Genomic DNA, 22,010 nt, shown 5'->3' with positions numbered 1-22,010 from the left:
GGACTCGGTGGGCCGAAGGGCCTGTTTCCGCACAGTATCCCGAAACTAAATGTTGTAATGTGCTCTCGGCACCTCTACGAGCTGCTGCTTCTCTCTATCCAAAACCCTGTTGGAAAGCTTGTGTCCTGGATGTTATTTTCCAGGACTGCTTTTAATTTTCCTCTTGCTCCTTCTCATCATCTGGTTAATCCCACTGCTCTGCAAACCTTCTCAGGAAAGCCTTTATTTTATTGGAAGCATTAGACAACTACAAATTGTTGATGCTATGATTTAACACCTAATCCCAACTGTTTTGTACACTGCACTCTCAAATGTCAGCGGTGAGTCTAAATGCTTGGAGAGCAGACTGATTAGGCATGCGTGACAAAGAAGTTTCTCTATGGCTTGTATTGCAAGGTGGCATGTTATAATTAACGGGTAAGGATAATTTTTTTAATGTGATTAAGTACGTTTATGGTAACTATATTGTATGTTTCCCCAGGGCTATATACCAAATTTGAACATAAACAAATTTACATTCTGCTCTTTGACTGATTCATTCAAGCATCACGTGTGGCAAGGCAAATTCCTGGTCACCGTTTTTAGAAATCTGACTTTGATTTGTATAAACCAATACCCAATGCCTGAAGGCTTGGGTTTTAAATGTAGACGATTGGGAATTTGAGGATCTGGTTTACTTTTCTTCTTAATATCCCCCTTTTTCTCCGGGTTATAGGTTTCTGTAAAAATCCTTCTTTTTCTACCCGATAAAATGAAAGTATTTCTAATTGGTTGCTTATTTTAAGTAACCGATGCCAATAGTTTGTCTCCTTTGAGAATTTAAATATAATTAAGTGATTGTTGATTAATACAGAATTCAGTTCATTTCATCTCCTTTTTCAGTTGGCAGGAATGATTATTAAAACAGAGTAAACTTACCTGCTAGCCTTTCTGTCTCCACATTTTTTTTGTGCGTGGGGCCTTAAAATGAGTTTGTGCTGTTAACCTTTGTCAAGATAACAAAACGTAGAAAATGATGGATTATTTGCAAATATTTATTATTTTGTAATTTGTCCTGATGGTAAATGAGTAAAAGTCTCAAGGTTTGACCGACATTGCAGTGTTCCTTTACACAAAGGGGTGGCACAGTGGCTCAGCGGTAGAGCTGCAGTACCAGAGACCTGGGTTCGATCCTGACTGCGGGTGCTGTCAAGGTGGTGTTTGTACGTTCTCCCCGTTACTGCGCGGGTTTTCTCCGGGGTGCTCCGGTTTCCTCCCACACCTCTCAAGTCGCGCAGGTTTGTAGGTTAATTGGCTTCTGTAAATTGACTTTACACTTTAGACTTGAGATACAGCGCGGAAACAGGCCCTTTGCCCCCTCCCCCCCCACCCCCCCCCCCCCAGCCCATGAGGACACAAAGTACTGGAGTAACCCAGCATGTCAAGCAGCACCTGTGGTGAACATGGCTAGGTGACGTTTTGGGGTCGAGACCCTTCTTCAGACTGAAGTAATAGACTTGAAACTGGTCCTGGCGCAGCGGTAGAGTTGCTGCCTTACAGCGCCGGAGACCCGGGTTCGATCCTGACTATGGGTGCTGTCTGTACGGAGTTTGCGCGTTCTCCCTATGACCGTGTGGGTTTCCACCAAGTGCTCCAGTTTTCTACAAAATTCCAAACATACGCAGGTTTGTATACTAATTGGCTTCTGTAAAATTGTCCTCAGTGTGTGTAGGATGGAACTAATGTGCAGGTGATCGCTGGTCAGTGTGGACTCGGTGGGCCGCAGGGCCCGTGAAAACCAAAAGCTTTTCACTGTACCTCCCAACATGTGACAGTAAATTAAACTGCTTCCATGCTGTATCTCTGAACTAAACTAAATTTTCTTTTAAATTTAAAAGAAACCACTGGAGCTAGAGACAGCTTGGGTTCAGGCTTGGTGTTGACAATCAAATCAGATTTGATTTTTTGGCTGCTACTTGAAGCGTTTTATTTTGGGAGTGGGCCGAGGAGGTGGAAGCTAGCAGGAGCAGCCCTAATTCATATAAATACACCACATGTTGATTCACTAGAGAGTGGTATTCGAGCATACAGTAGAGAAGTATGTACAGCAAGCAACCATCTACACATAAAAAGTAAACATTTATGTAGTGATATGATACAATAGTGTGAGTCTGAAGGAAAAATCGCTAGCTAAAAATAGATTGTACCTAAAATTTAAAATACTGTAAATTATTAAAGATCTCGCTGCAGAATGCAGTGGCTATCATAACACACCTAATTTTCACTTCAGCTTTTACAATGTTGCTCACTGTTCTGCAAATGTCTTCAGAAAAATGAAAACATCTTGGTCAATCACTCAACGCTCCTGAGGTATTGCAATGCTCAACAAAACCAAGGTCAACAAATGCGATGGATTAATATGTCGGCTGCATTTTATAATTTTCCTTTTATAATATTTATCATTGCTGCACATTTTCACCACAGTGTATGCTCTCGGTCGGTGAGAAAGAGAGCATGTAGCACATCAATCTATGACTAAAACTGTTTATTTTATTAGTGCAAGTTAGATTATTAGCAACATGTAGGGTTCATCAGTAGAATTTTGTAAAACAGCTGCAGAGGAAAAAAGTAATCAAATAGGGAGGGTTTTATCTTCATAGATTAATCGTCGAGTCTATCGTTGAGTCTGACATTATTCACATTTCTTTTGTTGAATCGCTCCTTCTGAAGCCTATTTGGAGCTGATTGGAGTTTTTTTGCACCAAGCTATGAACATTTGTCTCCCATGCTGGTAGCGTTCTCAGGATTTTGAGTGAGCCCCCAGCCAGTGTTGATGTTATCCTATTGGACCTGCCGCTTGGCGGTGGGCATGGGAAACTTCTCAGCTCCAGGTTGAGCGTCTCTGTCAGAATTCAGAACAAACGATGTCAGCAAACTGCTAAATCATGTCTAGGGTGCTTCCATTAGAGCTAGATTCCACTCAGAAATGTTTCGCTGTGACATCGTTTGGTTAAATTAGTCCTAAGTATGTGCTGAAAAGTCTGGGATAACTTTTTATTGCGTGTTGTCTCAAAATACAAATTTGAAAGTTGAATTTGTCTTGCCTCGTCAGAGCTTTATGTTGTTTTGGTTTATTTTCGGATATAAAGTGCACCGATAGTAGATAGGTATTCTTTTAGTAGCACCTTTACGTTGGAAAATATCCATTTATATTGATCTAAATAATTGGCTTTGATCTGTCTTTTTGCATATCTTTCATTAATTTGTTCTATGCACCTTTTCATATCTCCCAGTTCCCTCTCAGTCTGAAGAATGGTCTCGACCTGATATGTCATCTATTCCTTTGCTCCAGAGATGCTGCCTGACCTGCTGAGTTACTCCAGCATTTTCTGTGTCCATCTACGTTGTAAACCAGCATCTGCACTTCCTTCATACTATTACCTCCTTTCCATACGGTGAAATACCCTTGGACATCACTTAAGCTTCATTTATATATTGCTGATATTTCAGGCTAGTTCTCTACTAAATTTCCACAGCTCCGATTATTAGACCTCATGTGAGTTCAACACTCATAGCAAGATTGATATGGGATAATTTACACTTTAACCAAGCAAATTAACCTACAGACCTGTACATCTTTGGAGTGTGCTGGCTTGTAACTTTGAGGGCTTGCCCTTTTTTGTTGAACAATACAAGTTATTAAAATACCTTGCGGGAGAGGAAAAATATATTCTTTGTATGAAAGGCCATGTGCAACATGTATTTTTCTATTACTTGATTAAAATTATTGCAAGATTGAGAATAATTGTTGTATTACTTGATTTATGAGCACACTTTATGTGTTTCCCCAATGAGCCAAATGTCTTAATTTGATTCCTACTGCCTTAACAAAAACATTTAACATCTTTACAGCTTTAAAAGTGAAACGTGCTAGCTAGCGTGTGTGGCTTAGCCCATTGTAATTATTACTTTTGGGAATAATCTTTGAAGTCAGAATTCAGATTAATTTAAACACACACTGTTTTACTGTCATGATAACAAAGTGAAGAATAGCACAAGGTATGAAAACAAAAATGAAGGATCCTTCATGAATGCTGGCACAAAATGTTGGAGTAACTCAGTGGGGCAGGCAGCATCTCTGGAGAGAAGGAATGGGTGACGTTTCGGGTCAGGACCATTCTTCAGATCCTTCATGGAGGCGCAGCAGGGTGGCACGGTGGCCCAGAGGTAGGGTTGCTGCCTTTCAGCGCTTACAGCGCCAGGGATCTGGGTTCGATCCCGACTACGGAGTTTGTGCGTTCTCCCGAAGACTGCATGGGTTTTCTCCAAGATCTTTGGTTTCCTCCCACACTCCTAAGATTAGTTTAGTTTAGTTTAGATATACAGCAAGGAAAAAGGCCCTTCGGCCTACCGAATCCGCTCCAACTAGCGATACCCACACATTAACATTATCCTACACACAATTCACACTTTAACCAAGCCAATTAACCTACAGACCCGTACGTCTTTGGAGTGTAGAGGTTTGCAAGTTAATTGGCTTGGTATATATATTTTTTTAATTGTCCTTGGTGTGTGTCGGATAGTGTTAATGTGCAGGGATCACTGGTTGGTGCGGTCTCCGTGGGCTGAAGGACCTGATTCCATGCTGTATCTCTAAACTAAACTAAACTAAACTTCAGGAATCTTTTTTTTCTATGATGAGGCTATTGAAAACAAGATGGTGTCATTTTCCAGTGGGAGTTTGGAGATTTAAAGTGGATAAGCATCCCAAAGAAGGGTCCCGTCCTGAAACATTGCCTTTCCATGTCCTTCAGTGATAACTACCGATTTGCTCCAGCACTTTGTGTTCTCTGCTTCAAAGTGGATGTTAGGATGAAGGTTCTGACCCAGCGAGTGGTTGATATCTGGAATGTGCTGACAGAGGAGGTGGTGCAATCAGATACAGTTGCTATGTTTAAGAGACAATTAGATGTACACTTAAATAAGTGAGGCATAGAAAGACATCGTCCCAACATTGATTGTGATTGATGTTGTGGGCAAAATAGTTGGCTTGGACATGGTGAGCTGAAGGGCTTATTTTTGTGATGTACAACTCTACAACATCAAATGCTTGATGTCAATTGTTGACTCCATTGAAAATAGAGGGATAAAGTAAAATAAAGTTTCTAATTGAGATACAGAAGCTCAAATTCTAGTTTCAAAACCATTAAAAAAAAGCATTGTCCCTAGTGTGTAGGATCGAACTGGTGCACGAGTGATGTGTAGGAAGGAACTGCTACTGGAGAGAAGGAATGGGTGATGTTTCGGGTTGAGACCCTTCTTCTGTTCTCGACCCGAAACTTCACCCATTCCTTCTATCTAGATGCTGCCTTTCCCACTGAGTTACTCCAGCATCTAGGGTCTAGGTGATCGCTGGTTGGCATGGACTCAATGGGCCGAAGGGCCTGTTTCCACACTGTATGCCTGAACTGAACTAAACTAAACTAAAACTACCCTCAGCAATGTTCCCTTTTCCCATTTAGTGGTGTGATTTGGGTTATGAAACTCGCTCAACCAACGCCCAGTGGACAAGAAATGCAGATGCTGGTTTACAAAAGAAGATGCATAGTACTGGAGTAACTCAGTGGGTCAGGCAGCATCTTTGGACAAATCCTGATGTTGTAGACATGTACAAGAAGAAATGGCAACAGGTACAGAGATGACATTACTTCCATGCAAAACAGGAGCCCAGTCTTGCAAATGAATGCAAATGCACGTCCGTTTAAGTCTAGTAAAGGAGCAAGATTTTTCCTTGCGATTTTGAGGACTCGAATGTAGGTGAATAATTTAATTGAATGATTAATTACTTTGAGCTTATTAATAAATTACATTATATTTTCAGCTGAAAAAAACTAGCATATCAGCTAAATCACGGTTTAGAGCAATAGAGAAGGCTAGACAAAGAGTTATAATGACGGATTGTATATGTCCACAGTTACTAGTAGTTTAAGCTGAAACATTCCAAATTTTAGAAATATTGCAATGGAGATCGATGTAAATTTGATCTGTATTTTGTAGATCATTCTTCCCTCCCAAGAGCACATGTGTACAAACATATACAAGCCAAATTTGAGTGGGAGTTATTTTGACCAGTGTCTGTTAGTGAGTGCCAAGTAAGTACTTGCTAATATGACATGTCTGTTTGAATGTGTGGTTTTAGCACCCAATACTGATCCTAATTGTTGATTACCATTCGTTAAACTGCTTGAGAGGTGCTAGGACAGAAACCTGTAGATTTAGCACTCAAGCACTGGTTAGAAGCAACATCTGTGGATCAATACAGCACAGTGTCCCAGCTGGTAGAGCTGCTGCGCCAGAGACCCGGGTTCGATCCTGACCCCGACGTAAATTACTCCCAGTGTGTAGGGAGTGTATGAAAAAGTGGGATAACATGGAACTAGTGTGAATGGGTGATCGATGGGTGATGTGGATTTGGTGGGTCTTGTTCCAAAGTTGCATCTTTCATGTCAATTCACCACATGCAGGCTTGACACATTCACCCACTGATGGTGTAGTATGGGTGGGCACATGCACAGTGCCAAGTATCCAGTTCAGGATAATACTGTAAACCTAGCCATCTCCTCCCAGATAAATTCAGTTTCTGATAACTTGGGTATTAAATACTGATTTCCCAACAAGCTAGTTAGTATTGCACCCACATAGTTGGGCCGAAGGGCCGATGGGCCTTTCCACACTGTATCACTCTATGACTGATATTCTTGCCATAGAGGGAGTACAGAGAAGATTCACCAGACTGATTCCTGGGATGTCAGGACTTTCATGTGAAGAAAGACTGGATAGACTTGGTTTATACTCTCTAGAATTTAGAAGATTGAGAGGGGATCTTATAGAAACTTACAAAATTCATAAGGGGTTGGACAGGCTAGATGCAGGAAGATTGTTCCCGATGTTGGGGAAGTCCAGGACAAGGGGTCACAGTTTAGGGATAAGGGGGAAATCTTTTCGGACCGAGATGAGAAAAATATTTTTCACACAGAGCGTGGTGAATCTCTGGAATTCTCTGCCACAGAAGGTAGTTGAGGCAAGTTCATTGGCTATATTTCAGAGGGAGTTAGATGTGGCCCTTGTGGCTAAGGGGATCAGGGGGTATGGAGAGAAGGCAGGTACGGGATACTGTGTTGGATGATCAGCCATGATCATATTGAATGCGGTGCAGGCTCGAAGGGCCGAATGATCTACTCCTGCACCTATTTTCTATGTTTCTATGTTTCTATGACCCTATGACTCGAGGGCTTGGTCACAAACATGTTTTTGCTACCAAGATAATAAATGATATTTGTTAAATATTTCCCGGGAAGTCATAGAAACATTGCGACATAGAAAATAGGTGCAGGAGTAGCCCATTCGGCTCTTTGAGCCAGCACGGCCATTCAATATGATCATCCAAAATCAGTACCCTGTTCCTGCTTTTTCCCATATCCCTTGATTCCGTTAGCCCTAAGAGCTAAATCTAACTCTCTCTTTAAAACATCCAGTGAATTGGCCTCCACTGCCTTTTGTGGCAGAGAATTCCACCGATTCACAACTGTCTGGGTGAAAATGTTTTTCCTTATCTCAGTCCTAAATGGCTCAGTCCTTATTCTTAAACTGTGACCCCTGGTTCTGGACTCCCCCAACATGGGGACCATTTTCGCCTGTCCCATCCCTTAAGAATTTTATATGTTTCTTTGAGATGCGGCTTGAAGACCAAGGACCTGTCAGGTAGGCCTGACACCTCTGGAGACTGTTGACTCACCCGCCATGGATCGAGGACCCGTGCCGCGGAATGAGACCCCGCTTGGAGGCCGGGCCCACCCTTCCAGTGTAGAAGGAGGGCAGACAGAGAGCCGGGAAGTGGACCGGCTGCGTGAGGGAGTGCACGGCCTAGACAGGGGAGCGGGCCGCTGGAGGCCCTGCAACAACCTGGGGGTCAGGTGGGCCAGGCACTGCTCCAAGAGGCCGAACACGTGGACCAGACGCTGCCTACATCAGTGGAGCAGTGGCGGAGGACACCACAACTACATTTGGCCAGGCTGGGACTGTGAACCTGATGAAATGGCGCCAAACGTGACGGCGCTGACATTATATGCAAAATGAATTTCACTGTGTAATGTTTCATTGCATAAGTGACAATAAATATTAATTGATTCATTGAAGCATTGTTTTTTAAAAGTAAGTAAACTTCACTGTATTGTTAAATCTGACCGACATCAGCGGTATAACTTGGTCATATAAGTCATGTTACAATACGCTTGCTACCAAGATAAAATGAATATGTGTTAAGTGTGTAAAATGTTTTCTTAATTTAAGTAATCTTCACCATATTGTTACATCTGACCCACACCAATTGTCTATCTTGATCATATAAGTCAGATTACAATTGGTTTTGATTCTGAGACATGATCGTCAAAGACATGGACGTTTTGAAGAAGTATTTATGTTGGCTTTGTAAAGCAAAAGGGTGGCACGGTGGCCTAGCTGTAGAGTTGCTGCCTTAAGGGCCTGTCCCACTTGGGCGTTATTTACGTGTCACGCAGATGGCGCGCAAAGATTTTGTACATCCCAAACTCCTGGGGCGCCGCGCGCGACCGTGCGTCACTGCCTATGTCACCACGCACCATGCCCGTGTAATGCGCACCATGCACGCATCACATATGTGACACGACGCATGCGTCGTGCATCGTGACACGTAAATGATGTCACGTAAATTAGGCGCAAATGATGCCCAAGTGGCACAGGCCCTTTACAGCGCTTGCAGCGCCAGGGACCCGGGTTTGATCCCGACTATGGGTGCTGTCCATAGGGAGTTTGCACGTTCTCTCCGTGACCGCCTGGGTTTTCTCTGAGATCTCCGGTTTCCTCCCACTCCAAAAGACGTACAGTTTTGTAGGTTGATTGACTTGGTATGAGTGCAAAACTGTCCCTAGTGTGTGTAGGATGGTGTTAGTGTGCGGAGATCGCTGGTTGGTGCTGACTGGGTGGATGGGAAGTCCTGTTTCTGCGCTGTATCTCTAAACTAAATTGAATCCAAACCAAAGTCTTCCGAAAGTAGGGGGAGAAGTCAGCAGAGCCCCATGAACTGCCACTCTTTCCGTGGAGACTGTAAAAAATGACTTTGACAAAATTCAATTTTTCGAAAGACTGAAACATTTGTGGGAATTTTGAGTGATGTTTGCAAGAGATTTACAGCTTGTATGAAGCAACATAAAAGCTACAGTTTGCTATCGGACTAGCTGTAGCTGCACCTTGATTTGTAGAACTGTACATATAATGCAATTTAGTACCCCTGCAGTTTCAGGTGATGAATAAGGTGCCAGAATGAATCTTTGAAGCCTTGATATATGTAGTTATTAAATGAACGTGTGGTTGAATGTGTGTAGATGGGATGCAGGTTGCAACATGTTTGATACTTTAAAAAAAGCAGATTCTGGTTTGCTAAAATGTTGTGCCTTTAAGTACATAATTTGTGTTCCTTTCACACTACGATATCCCTGTCTAATTTGGTGTTTTCACAGAATACAAAAGTGGAATTATTTTATCTGCGAGAAAATAAAATGGATAAATATCATTCTTATTAGAGGAAGAGGAAGAAAAGTCTCGACCCAAAACATCACCCATTCCTTTCTCTCCAGAGATGTTGCCTGAGTTACTCCAGCATTTTGTGTCTGTCTTCGGTTTAAACCAGCATCTGCAGTTCCTTCCTACACATATATTCAAGGTAGCGTGCCAGGTAGCGACTGTGGAGAGAGAAATAATGCTGATGACTTGGGTCAATGATCTGTTTCTTCCTCCACAGGTGCTGTCAGCTAGATATTCATTTTATTTATAATATTTTATTTTACCTTGCAGCGCCAGAGACCCCGGATCGATCCCGACTATGGGTGCTGTCTGTACTGAGTTTGTACGCTCTACCCATGACCGTGTGAGTTTTCCCCGAGATCTTAGGTTTCCTCCCACACTCCAAAGATGTACAGGTTTGTAGACAAAATGTTTAAGAAGGAACTGCAGATGCCTGTAGACAAAAAGATGAAGGTAGACAAAAGTTCTGGAGAAACTCAGCGGGTGCAGCAGCATCTATGGAGCAAAGGAAATAGGTAACGTTTTGGGCCGAATCCCTTCTTCTGAAGTTTCTCCAGCACTTTTGTCTACCCACAGGTTTGTAGGTTAATTGGCTTGGTATAAGTGTAAATTGTCTCTAGTGAGTGTAGAATAGTGTTAATGTGCGGGGATCGCTTGTCGGTGCGGACTCGGTGTGGCTGAAGGGCTAGTTTCCCCACTGTATCTCTCAAGGCCGTGTCCCGCGTACGTGATTTATTCGGCGACTGCCGGCACCCGTCATAGTCGCCGCAGGTCACCGAAAATTTTCAACATGTTGAAAATCCAGCGCCGACCAACCAAAAGGTACGACTCTTTGGGCGACTACTCACGACCATGTCGCAGGGTGACGCCTGCATGGTCGTGAGTAGTCGCTTAACAGTCGTACCTTTTTCTGGTCGCTGCTGGTTTTTCAACATGTTGGAAATATTCGGCGACGTGCTGCAACTATGATGGGTGCCGGCAGTCACTGAAAAAAATCGTGTAAGTGGGACAGGCCCTTTAAACTAAACTAAACTAAACTTGTAAAAAGTAAGAAAATAATCGTACTTAAGCAACAATGTATGAAATGTAACTATTGCATTTGCTATTTCTTTGCATTACAACCTTTTTTACTACATCCCCATTACGCTCCATATAAGTAAACACCAGCCAGGTTATCTGTGATTGCACTGCACAATTGGCACCTAGATGATGCCTCATGGATTTCTTCTGAAAGGCAGATTGTTTCAGTAAATTAGATTAGTTAATAACTTGGTTAAAAAAAAAAGACTAATGCTTCTCTTATCATTCGGTTTTAATAATACATGTATCAGGTTCAAAGGGCATGTGTACACTGATGCTGGAATCTAGTGGAGATCATGTTGTTTCTCAGTTCCACGTATATGTGACTGACACAGAACTAATTAAATATTTGCATAACTTATCTCTTTAATTTTTCAGAAAACAGTGGGAAACAGAAGCAGGGTTAGATTGTGTTTTTATAATTTAGCAGAGACATTTGTAGTTTAGTTTGTCACCACGTGTACCGAGGTACAGCGGAAAGCTTTTGTTGCGGTCAGCGGAAAGACAATACACGATTACAGTCGAGCCGTTCACAGTGTACAGATGCATGATAAGGGAATAACGTTTAGTGCAAGATGAAGCCTGTAAAGTCCAATCACGGATAGTCCGAGGTTCACCAATGGGGTAGATAGCAGTATGTAGGGAAGAACTGCAGATGCTGGTTTAAACTAAAGATAGACACAAAAAGCTACAGTAACTCAGCGGGTCAGACAGCATCTCTGGAGAAAAGGAATAGGTGCCATTTTGAATCGAGATCCTTCTTCAGAATGTTCAGGACTGTACTCTAGTTGTGGTAGGATTGTAATTGAGAATATTTTTAAATGATTTATGTCTTGAATCATTTGTTTAGTTGGCTAGCGACCATTGGTTAATTGGTTTGGGCACATTAGACATGATCAACGTTAAATTTCCATTTTTTGTGCAGCACCAGGTGTTCATTTGATAATATCACCCAGCAACTATTTACCCTACAATAATGATGGGGAACTCCATTTACTAAGTGATGAACTGATAGCAGTGGAAGCAATTTTGCATTAATTGCAATGAATGAAAGGACTTTAGACTTTAGGCTTTCAACATACAGTGCAGAAAACAGGCCCTTCGGCCCAAAAGTCATTAATATTGAAGTAAAAGAACAAAATATTTCTTCTGAATCTGAGTGATGAGTTTTCTTCTGTGCACCATTTATTGACTGAGACAGAAACGTAGCAATTGATTGTAGTATCTCTTGTTGATGTAGGATGCAGGCCCTTTGGCCCAACTTGCACACACCGACCAACATGTCCCATCTACACTAGTCCTATCTGTCTGCGTTTGGCCCACATCCCTCTAAACCTGCCCTATCCATGTACCTGTCTAATTGTTTCTGAAACATTGCAATAATCCCTGCCTCAACTACTTCCACTGGTAGGTCTTTCCATACACCCACCACCCGCAGATTCCGATTAAATCTTTCCCCCTATGTCCTCTGATTTAATCTCCGACAAATTTCGAAATCATACGGAATGCTATAATTTTGATATGCTTGATGCATTTTTCCTGATTCAACCTTAGAATGTTTTTGAAAACACAAGGGGCATCCTGACTAAGGTTTGGCACGTATCACTTTATGCAGCAAGCAGGAGGCAAACGTAATGGGTTGGCTGTGGGAATGAGCTGTGCTATTTGATTAAGTGTTTCCTTGTGGGAACATTGATAACTGTTTGACTTTCAACCCTGAACATCCTGTGAAGAATGGATGGAATCCTCGATAGTCTACAGTCAAGTGATAAATGGCAGGGCAGTTAGCCAGTGTGACCAGGTTTTACACCTGTGTGTAAGTTTTCATATGTTACTTAAGGCAGTAGGTATTTGCTGTTTCTAATAGAGTATTAGTGACATAGCTTATCTCTTGTTGAGTCACAGGCCCTTCGGCCCAACTTGATCACGCCGGCCATCTAGACTAGTCATCCAGGGGTTTTACAGATGGATCCTTGCACACAACTAATTTTGTATGATCTCAATTGTCATACTGCAATATTGTTTTTTCTTTATTCCTTTCCAAGTACATTTGCTGACATGAAGCAGTTGCAAAGATTTACGATACCCACAGGGCCATTCCCTATGCGTGAGCTTAGGTGGTGAGAAGCGATGAGCAAGTCACCATGGTGATCTGATTCTTGGCCAAGTGCTTGTGCTTGTGCATGTTCCCATGGCAGCAACCAAGGAACAATCAGGAGATAATACTTAATCCAGCTGTATTTTGTCCATTTTCGCTGCCGTGATCTTTGGGGGAATTGAGGCCAATGGTGACACCTGGACTGCATTTGTCCCAGACTTCCAACCAAATCCAAGATCTTGAGGGAACTCGATTGAATTTAGTTTAGCTTAGAGATACAGCATGGAAACAGGCCCTTCGGCCCACTGAGTCCACGCTGACCAGCGATCCCCGCCCATTAACACTATCCAACACACACTAGGGACAATTTGAAATTATACCCAACCAATTAGCCTACAAAACCTGTACGTCTTTGGAGTGTGGGAGGAAACCAAAGATCTTGGAGAAAACCCACGCAGGTCACGGGGAGAACGTAAAAACTCCGTACTGACAGCACCCGTATTCAGGATCGAACCCGGGTCTCCGGAGTTGTAATGCAGCAACACTCCCACTGCGCCACCGTGCCACCCTTCTGCTCTATTTAAACATCAGTTCTTTGATTTCACGGTAACTCTTATTGATCAAATTCATTAGTTACTTTAGTTTAGAGATACAGCGTGGAAACAGGATCTTTGGCCCACTGAATCCACGCCAACCATTCCATACACCAGTTCAGTGTTGTCCCACTTAAATACCGAGTGCATTGACAGCTATAATTCTTTGGGTCAGACACCAAACTGGGTCTTTCAAATCTACCTGCAATTTGCTGGGCGGTACCTTCTGAAACGTGCATGGTAATTATTCCCTCTATACAACATAACATACTGCTGTTGCTGCTGTAAGAAATTTACATAATATTTGAAACATTATCAAGGGAATTAAACTCAATTTTAAATCTTTTTTTAAAAGCCAAGTCATACCAATCTTCTCCTTTAGGTCACAGAAGGCTGTGGAGGCCAAGTCAGTGAAGATTTTTAAGGCAGAGACAGGTAGATTATTGATTAATATGGTTGTCAGGGGTTATGAGAAGAAGGCAGGAGAATGGGGTTGGGAGGGAAAGATAGATCAGCCATGCTTGAATGGTGGAGTAGACTTGATGGGCTGAATGGCCTAATTCTGCCCCTACCATTTATGAACTTATGAATTTGCAGTTTAAATGCTGCTTGACATCTCACTGATTAAATTATATTGCATGGTTATTTTTTAATGTCACTTTATTATATACACGTTATGTAAAGTTTCTGTGGATAATGCCAGAGATTGAATTACAGCCAATGTGTGTTTAGCTAAAGACATAATATAGAGGAAAAATTTATATGAAACAAGAACTGTAACAGAAATAGATGGGAAAAAAATCTGACAGGCTAAGACATGTTGCATTAGTAAGTTTAGCAGACTGTTAGAATCTCCAAATGTCATCCATGTGGTTTATCAGTATCAAAAATGAGGAGGCAATTAATTAATAATGAGTCCATTAGAGGTGACTGTGATGATATTCTGATGGAAACCAGCATCAATTAGTTGGAAAAGACAAAATGCTGGAGTAACGCAGCGGGACAGGCAGCATCTCTGGAGAGAAGGAATGGGTGACGTTTCGGCTCGAGGCCCTTCGAGGCCAGTCTGACGAAGGGTCTCAACCCAAAACTTCACCCATTCCTTCTCTCCAGAGATGCTGCCTGTCCCGCTGAGTCAACCCAGCATTTGTGTCTATCTTCGGTGTAAGCCAGCATTTGCAGTTGCTTCTTAAGCATTTAGTAGGTAACCTTTGAGTGAGTGATATGCTGCAGCCTGGATAGGCTATGACAAATGCATGTACGCCTGCCAATCATTCCATCTGTAGACACCAAACTGATTGATTGATTGAATCTTTATTATCACATGTGACATGTGACAGTGAAATTCTTTGTATTGTGAATCACACACAAAGTATGTAAACAGTCGCCACCTATTGGGCGCCGACAGTTACAAACTGTTCATTTGTGGACCCCAATGATCCCTCTCTGTTCTCTACGGCACCCCCCCCCCCCCCCCCCCCCCCTCCCTCCATCACCCCCCCCCCCCGCCTCCCAACCTCCCCCCCCCCCCCACCCCCACATGGACCTGCGGTCGATTTTGCATTGGAAGGAACTACAGATCCTGTTTTACACCGAAGGGAGACACAAAATGCTGGAGTAACCCAACCGGCCAGGCATCATCACTGGAGAAAAAGAATAGGTGACTTTTTGGGTTGGAACCCTCTTCCAGTGTAGATTTAAATGGGACTAACCTCTTGAAACAGAGTTTACGAAGCTAAAAAAATAAGCCCAGCAAATTATATTTTACTTATTTAATATCAAAGCCAACTATATAAACTCTTATAAAACGTCAATAGTTTTTGACAGGAGTCAAAGATCCACAACACACTTTGTGGAGAAGGGTCTGAACTCAGAAGAAAGGTCCTGACCTGAAATGTCACCTATCCACACTCTCCAGAGTTGCTGCCTGAACCGTTGAATTACACCAGCACTTTGTGTCTTTCTGCACCAAACTTGCCTTCTGTTGAGGTTTGTCAGGGTCTTCAAGCACGGAGGCATACATTGAGGCATCTATCTTCTCAATTCTAGGACTGGGAGGCCCGTGATAATTGAAATACCCACACCAGGTTAGTGCACGTAGGTTGAGAAGGAGGAAGGAGGAAGTAGGCAAACAAAAATGCTGGAGAAACTCAGCAGGAGAGGCAGCATCTATGGAGCAAAGGAATAGGTGACGTTTCGAGTCGAGATCCTTTCCTCAGACATCTTCAGGAAGTAGGGGAGTGGTGGGTCAAAATAAGCATGATTTGGTCTACTGCTTCTTAGGCTGAGGATAGTTTAGTTCAGTTGAGTTTATTGGCACGTGTACCGAGGTACAGTGTAAATGCTTTGGTCGCGGTCAGCAGAAAGACAATACATCATTATAATCGAGCCTGCAATAGTGCTTCAGATTGAACATTTTCAACCATTCTGTCCTTATTAACTAATATAAAAGTCATTGAAAATGCTCTGTGCTTCCTGATTGACTTGATGATTATAATGATTGAGCTTTTTGAAGATAGCCACAAAGTGCTGGAGTAACTCAGCGGGACAGGCAGCATCTCTGGAGAGAAGGAATGGGCAACGTTTCGGGTTGAGACCCTTCTTCAGACTCTTTTGAAGTTCCTCTTCAGAGCTTTTTGAAGACATGGGGAAGAGGATTGATGAAGGCAGGGCAGTAGACATGTCTACTTGGACTTTGGAACGATTTTTAACATGGTCCTAAATTGTAGGGTGATTCAGAAGGTTAGGACATTTAGGATCCACGATGACCTTAGCCAACTGGATACCAAATAGGCTTGCTGCTAGAGGCATAGGGTGACAATGGAGGTATTTTTTTCAGCTGGGAATCTATGACGAGTGATGACCACAAATTGGTGGTTTATTCATATTTATTCATTATATTTATTAACAATTTGGATGAAAATATAGGTGGTATGATTAGTAAGTTTGCAGATGATGCCAAAATAAATTAAATAGAAAGTAGTGAAGAGCTACAGTGAAAAGCTTTTTGTTGGGTGCTATCCAGTCAGCGATAAGACTATACATGATTACAATCGAGCAGTTCGAATTCCTCGTATGTTGCAAAACATACTTGGCTAATAAATTATGATTATGATTAGATACGGGATAAAGGGAATAACGAATAATGCACGATAAAGTCCTGTAAAGTGAGATTAAAGTGAGGGCCTCCAATAAGGCAGATGGTAGCTCAGGACCACACACCAGTTGTCGATAGGATGGTTCAGTTGCCTGATGACGGCTGGGGTAGAAACTGTCCCTAAATCTGGAGGTGTGCGCTGAATGGTAGGACTGAGATTGTTGCCCTGAGCAACTTTAGGAGTGATGGCCTGGGACATGGAACATTTCCCCGAGGAACTCTGATAGTGACGGGCGAGGTTTGTATCATTAGCCTCGAACAGGCACAACTGTCTTCATTTAGTATGTCAGGTATAACTCGGCCAGTGTGAAACGGTATAATTTATTGCATCCATTGAGTGTTTGGCTACCTTGATCAGTGAGTTTGGGCACGGGTTGATGTTGACACATAGTGTTTGGGTACAAGTAAAGTGTAAGTAATGCTTATCACAACTCTGATGCCTTCATTAGCTGTGACATACCTCTGCAGCAGATTCTATAAACTAGCACCTGAGCTGACGCTAAAACATTTTCTTAGCTTGTTCTGCAAAGCTCAGTAATTTATTGGCAGAGATGCAGTGTGAGAAAACAAACAACCAATTAGTGCCTATTAGAGGAGAGTTGAGTTAACATTCATATTATATCGACACATTTTCAGCTGTTAGACTAACTGTGCTGTGCTTGAATTTGTTGTGCTGATCAGGAGTAAACAATAAATTACTTAAGCAGGGAAGACAGTTAAACATTCTTGCCTCTTGAAGATGTTGGTACAGAATCTATTAACGTTGATCACGATGGGGAAAGTGCAGGGGTTGGTTGAAAGAGCAGAACAAGGAAGACCAAAAGAAGAAGTCAAGTGGGGAAATGGCAACCACATAGAAAATAGAGCATTGATGATGGACACAAAATTCTGGAGTAACTCAGTTGGGGACAGGCAGCATCTCAGGAAAGAAGGAATGGTCGAGACCCTTCTTCTGAGTTCAGACCCTTCTCCATAAAGTGTGTTGTGGAACCTTGTCAGCTGTCAAAAGCTATTTATAAGAGTTTATAATTGGCTCCGATATTAAAAAATATATATAATTTGCTGGGGCTTACCTTTTTGCTCCATAACCTCCCGATGTTAATCCCATTAAAATCTACAATGAACAAGGGTTCCAACCCGAAACGTCACCGATTCCTTCTCTCCAGAGAGGCTGCCTGTCCCGCTGAGTTACTCCAGCATTTTCTGTCTATCTTCGATGTAAACAAGCTTCTGCAGTTCCTTCCTACACCAATTAGTTAAGCAGTTGTATTGAATCTTCTTCTGGGAATAGGGATGATGACTACACACCTGGGGACAGACACAGAGATCACTTTGTTTAAACCCATGTTGTAACTCCCAGCAAGGCCTCCTTTAGGCTGACTTGTTTCATCAGTAATAGTCGCGGAGCAGTGATTGATACAAATACATCGATAGATGCTCCTGAACACATCATCAGTGATGTAACCTGGGGTCATTGGGTGTTTCGGGTCTTTCAACATCAGACACCCTCACCCAGGCGACCCAGCCGTGGTTGATCCGACCACGACTTGTGTTCAGGTGGCATTCGCTCCTCCCCATGGACCTCCTCTCCTGATCCAGAGCCATCTCAAGGCCTTCTCTGCTGCCTCTGTGGTGTTCTTGATGGCCCTTCTCCTCGCCACTCCGTTGATGCCCAGTGCACTCAAGGCTTTGTACAGTGATTACCCTGCAAAACCTCTGCAGCCAACCTCGATGGGCATACACCTTGTCTTCCAGCCCTGCTTGCGGCAGTCTATGACCAGCTCTTCATATTTGGCCATCTTCCTCTCGTGGGCCTCCTGCAGACGATCCTCCCACGGCACTGTCAGTTCCAACAAGACGATGTTTTTGGTCGCCTCTGAGACCAGGAGGATATCTGGCCTCAGGGTGGTCGTGGCAATGTGGTGTGGAAACTTCAGCTGTTTCACCAGGTCTACGGAAAGCTGCCAGTCCTGCGCAGTCGCCAGGATTCCTGACTGATTCCTGGCTGCTGTGGTTCTTGGCAGCTGCACTCCGGCCTTCACGAAGGTGATCATCTGGGTGGTGGGGCGTTCTCGTTAGTAATCTTCATGACACATTTATCACACGGATCTGCACTAGAGACCCCTTCCACCCCTGCAACGGAATGTTCCAGCTGCTACGGTCAGGCAAACGCCTCCGTTGCCATGCGGTGAGAATGGAGTGGTTGAGAAGGAGTTTCCTCCCAGAGGCCATTCGGACTGTAAACGCCTATCTCACCAGGGACTAACTCTATTGAACGTTTTTCCTTCCATTATTATTTATTATGTAAAAGAATATGTGTGTTATGATTGTGTTTATAATTTGTTTGGTTGTTTTGTTGTTTGGCTTTTGCACAAAAGTCCGCGAGCATTGCCACTTTCATTTCACTGCACATCTCGTATGTGTATGTGACAAGTAAACTTGACTTGACTTGACTTGACTTGATTTGACTAGAAAGTTCATCAGTTAATACGTGATTGGAGCAGAATTAAGCCATTCGGTCCATCAAGTCCTGCTCAGTATTTAAGTTTAGTTTATTGTCACGTGTTCAGAGGTACAGTGAAAAGCTTTTGTTGCATGCTATCCAGTCAGCAGAAAGACAATACATGATTACAATTGAGCCATTTACAGTGTACCGATAAATGGTCAGGGAATAATGTTTAGTGCAAGGGAAAGCCAGCAAAGCCCGATCAAGGAAAGTCTGAAGGCCTTCAGTTATAGAGATTTAAAAGTGTGGAGCAATTGTAATATGAGTTTGTACATCTGCTTCTGTGGCTAGGACGCAAATAGTCACCGGGGTTGGGCGGCATCTTGCAAGTGTAACTCCATTCTCCTACTTTCTCTCCATAACCCCTGACACTCCTAAAGCCAGTAAAGCCATTTAGAACAGAGTTGAGGAAAAACATTTTCACCCAGAGAGTTGTGAATCTGTGGAATTCTCTGCCTCAGAAGGCAGTGGAGGCCAATTCTCTGGATGCTTTCAACCGAGAGTTAGATAGAGCTGTTAAAGATAGCGGAGTCAAGGGATACGGGGAGAAGGCAGGGTATTGATTGTGGATGATCAGCCATGATCACAATGAATGGCGGTGCTGGCTCGAAGGACCGAATGGCCTTCTCCTGCACCTGTTGTCTATTGTCTATTGTCTAATTTTGCATGACAGTGCCATTATTCTGAATCTCGCCTTTCTCTGAGGCACGTCATATTTCCTCTGAGAGTCATATTGCACAGCAATGTGTTTGTAGTGCATCCAGTCACAGAGCAAATTAATATCATTTTACATCCAGCTTTAAATAATGCCAAAAAAATATACTTAGTTTTGATCTGAGTATGAACATAATTCTTACCCCAATCCTAAGGAATTGCTTTCTTGTATTTCATGTTATGTCTGCGTGCCTTGCCATTTTACTATCTGTCTCTATATAATCTCTATATTGCCAAATGTCTCCTTTTTGTTCATAGCTGAAGACTGCATTTCCCTGAAGGGAAGAAGACCAGCAAAAGGAAAGAAGCAAAACACATTTGATTTTTGATCAGCCTTTATTGGAAAATAAACTTTAAAATAGTTAAGCAATATTGATTTTGATGAAAAAATATATATTTTTATTAGAAGCAAACACATATTATAAACATTTCATGTATATCAGTCATATATTATTAATATTGTCAATTTTGATTTTGATCATTACCATCATATAATAAATGCATCAACTGGGGAACGAAGAATGTCACTTGGAATGGCTGTAGTCAAAGCATGAATAACAAAAAATAGAATAATAACAAGTCTCTACTGCATTAAAGTAAATAAACAATAGGGAAGTGAATCTAAGACTGTAAAGTGATCTTATTGGTCTGAGGACATCACAAAGGGAAACACTTTCTGAATATCCTGGATATCATTTATTCTTTTTAAAGCCCAAAGTGATGGGGGAACTCAACAGGTAAAGCGGCATCGGTGGAAGGAATGGATAAGCAAAAATGAACAAGCCTGCCTTGACCTATGTGATGGCAGACACAAAATGCTGGAGTAACTCAGCGGGACTGGCAGCATCTCTGGAGAGAAGGAATGGGGGACGTTTCGGGTCGAGACCCACTCGATCTCCTGATCTGCCAAACACTTTAACTCTCCTTCACATTTTCACACTGAACTTCCTGTCCTGGGCCTCATCCACTGTCAGAGTGAGGCCCAATGCAAATTGAACAGCACCTCATGTTTTGCTCGATGCTGCTAACAAACCTGCGGTGTGAATATTGATTTCGCTACTTTCAAGTAATCGTTGCATTCCCTCTCTCTCCTCCCCTCCCTTATAAGTTTCACTGTCATCCGTCTTAGTTCACTGTTTGTATCTGCTTGTTAGCAGCTTTTCCGCAGCCCACAATGGACCATTGTGGGCTCCACATTTCCTTGATCTTCGGTGCTGGCTTTGATTTATTCTTCCCATACCTTTCATTCATTTGTTCTTTTTACCTTTTCATACCTCTAGTTTCCCTCTTCCCCTGACTCTCAATCTGAAGAAGGGTCTCGACCCGAAATGTCACAAAATGTCTCCTTTTCTCCAGCGATGCTGCCTGACTCCTGAGTTACTCCAGCATTTTGTGTCCATCTTTAACAGCCTCTCATTATACGGACCTCGCTCTGAATGTTGTCCATTGTGGCCAGGTATCAGTCATGGAGATGTCTAGCCTAAGTGCAGTTATCCGTCAAATTGAATGTGCATTGAAAAACTACGACAGATACTGAAATTCTGGAGACATTCAACAGGTCAAATGGCATCGTTGGACAGAGAAATGGATGATGTTGAAGATCTTCACCTGAACATTGTTTACACATTGTGCCAAGCTAGAAATGAAAGTTGAAAGATACACATAATATTAAGGTAGAAGCTCTGGTGGCAACCTTTGTACTAACAAAAGTGTACTTTGCCATATTTATCTGAAAAAACAGAATGCACGGCGCGTAACGGTAGAGCTACTGCCTTACAGCACCAGAGACCCGGGTTTGACCCTGTAAACGGGTGCTGTCCGTACGGAGTTTGTACATTCTCCCTGTGACCTGCGTGGGTTTTCTCCGAGATCTTCGGTTTCCTCCCACATTCCAAAGACGTACAGGTCTGTAGCTTAATTGGCTTCAGTAAAATTGTATACTGTCCCTCGTGTGTGTGTGTGATAGTGTAAGTGTGCGGGGATTGCTGGTCTGCGTGGACTCGGTGGTGTCCGTGGTGTATCTCTAAACTAAAAATTACAATCCAATGCATGATATAGTTTTGCGGTTTCTTTGTTTGCTGAACAGTCATTGTAATTTTGATTGCCATTTAAAAAGGAATGACACAAAATGCTGAAGTAACTAGTAAGGTCTGGCAGCAACCGCGGAGAACATGGATGGGTGATGTTTAAAAAAGAATCCTCATTTGACAAAGCCTGATATTTGCTGGGGTGTTTCCACATTAGAACTATGGCTGATAAATATAT

The 22,010-nt window shown here is 42.6% G+C and overlaps 1 long non-coding RNA gene across 1 annotated transcript in view; it reads left to right on the top strand.

The window, feature by feature from the left end:
- Positions 1–21,651, top strand: part of LOC129708257 (uncharacterized) — a 49,226-nt gene extending 27,575 nt beyond the window's left edge. The window contains exons 2-3 of the long non-coding RNA XR_008725313.1: positions 9,868–9,992; positions 20,004–21,651. This is a non-coding gene — a long non-coding RNA (uncharacterized LOC129708257). The remainder of the gene's footprint in view (positions 1–9,867; positions 9,993–20,003) is intronic.
- The last annotated feature ends 359 nt before the right edge of the window (positions 21,652–22,010 follow it).

The sequence above is a fragment of the Leucoraja erinacea genome, chromosome 23, assembly GCF_028641065.1.
Source record: "Leucoraja erinacea ecotype New England chromosome 23, Leri_hhj_1, whole genome shotgun sequence".
NCBI lineage: Eukaryota > Metazoa > Chordata > Chondrichthyes > Rajiformes > Rajidae > Leucoraja > Leucoraja erinaceus.
This window is presented reverse-complemented; position numbering and strand designations above follow the sequence as displayed.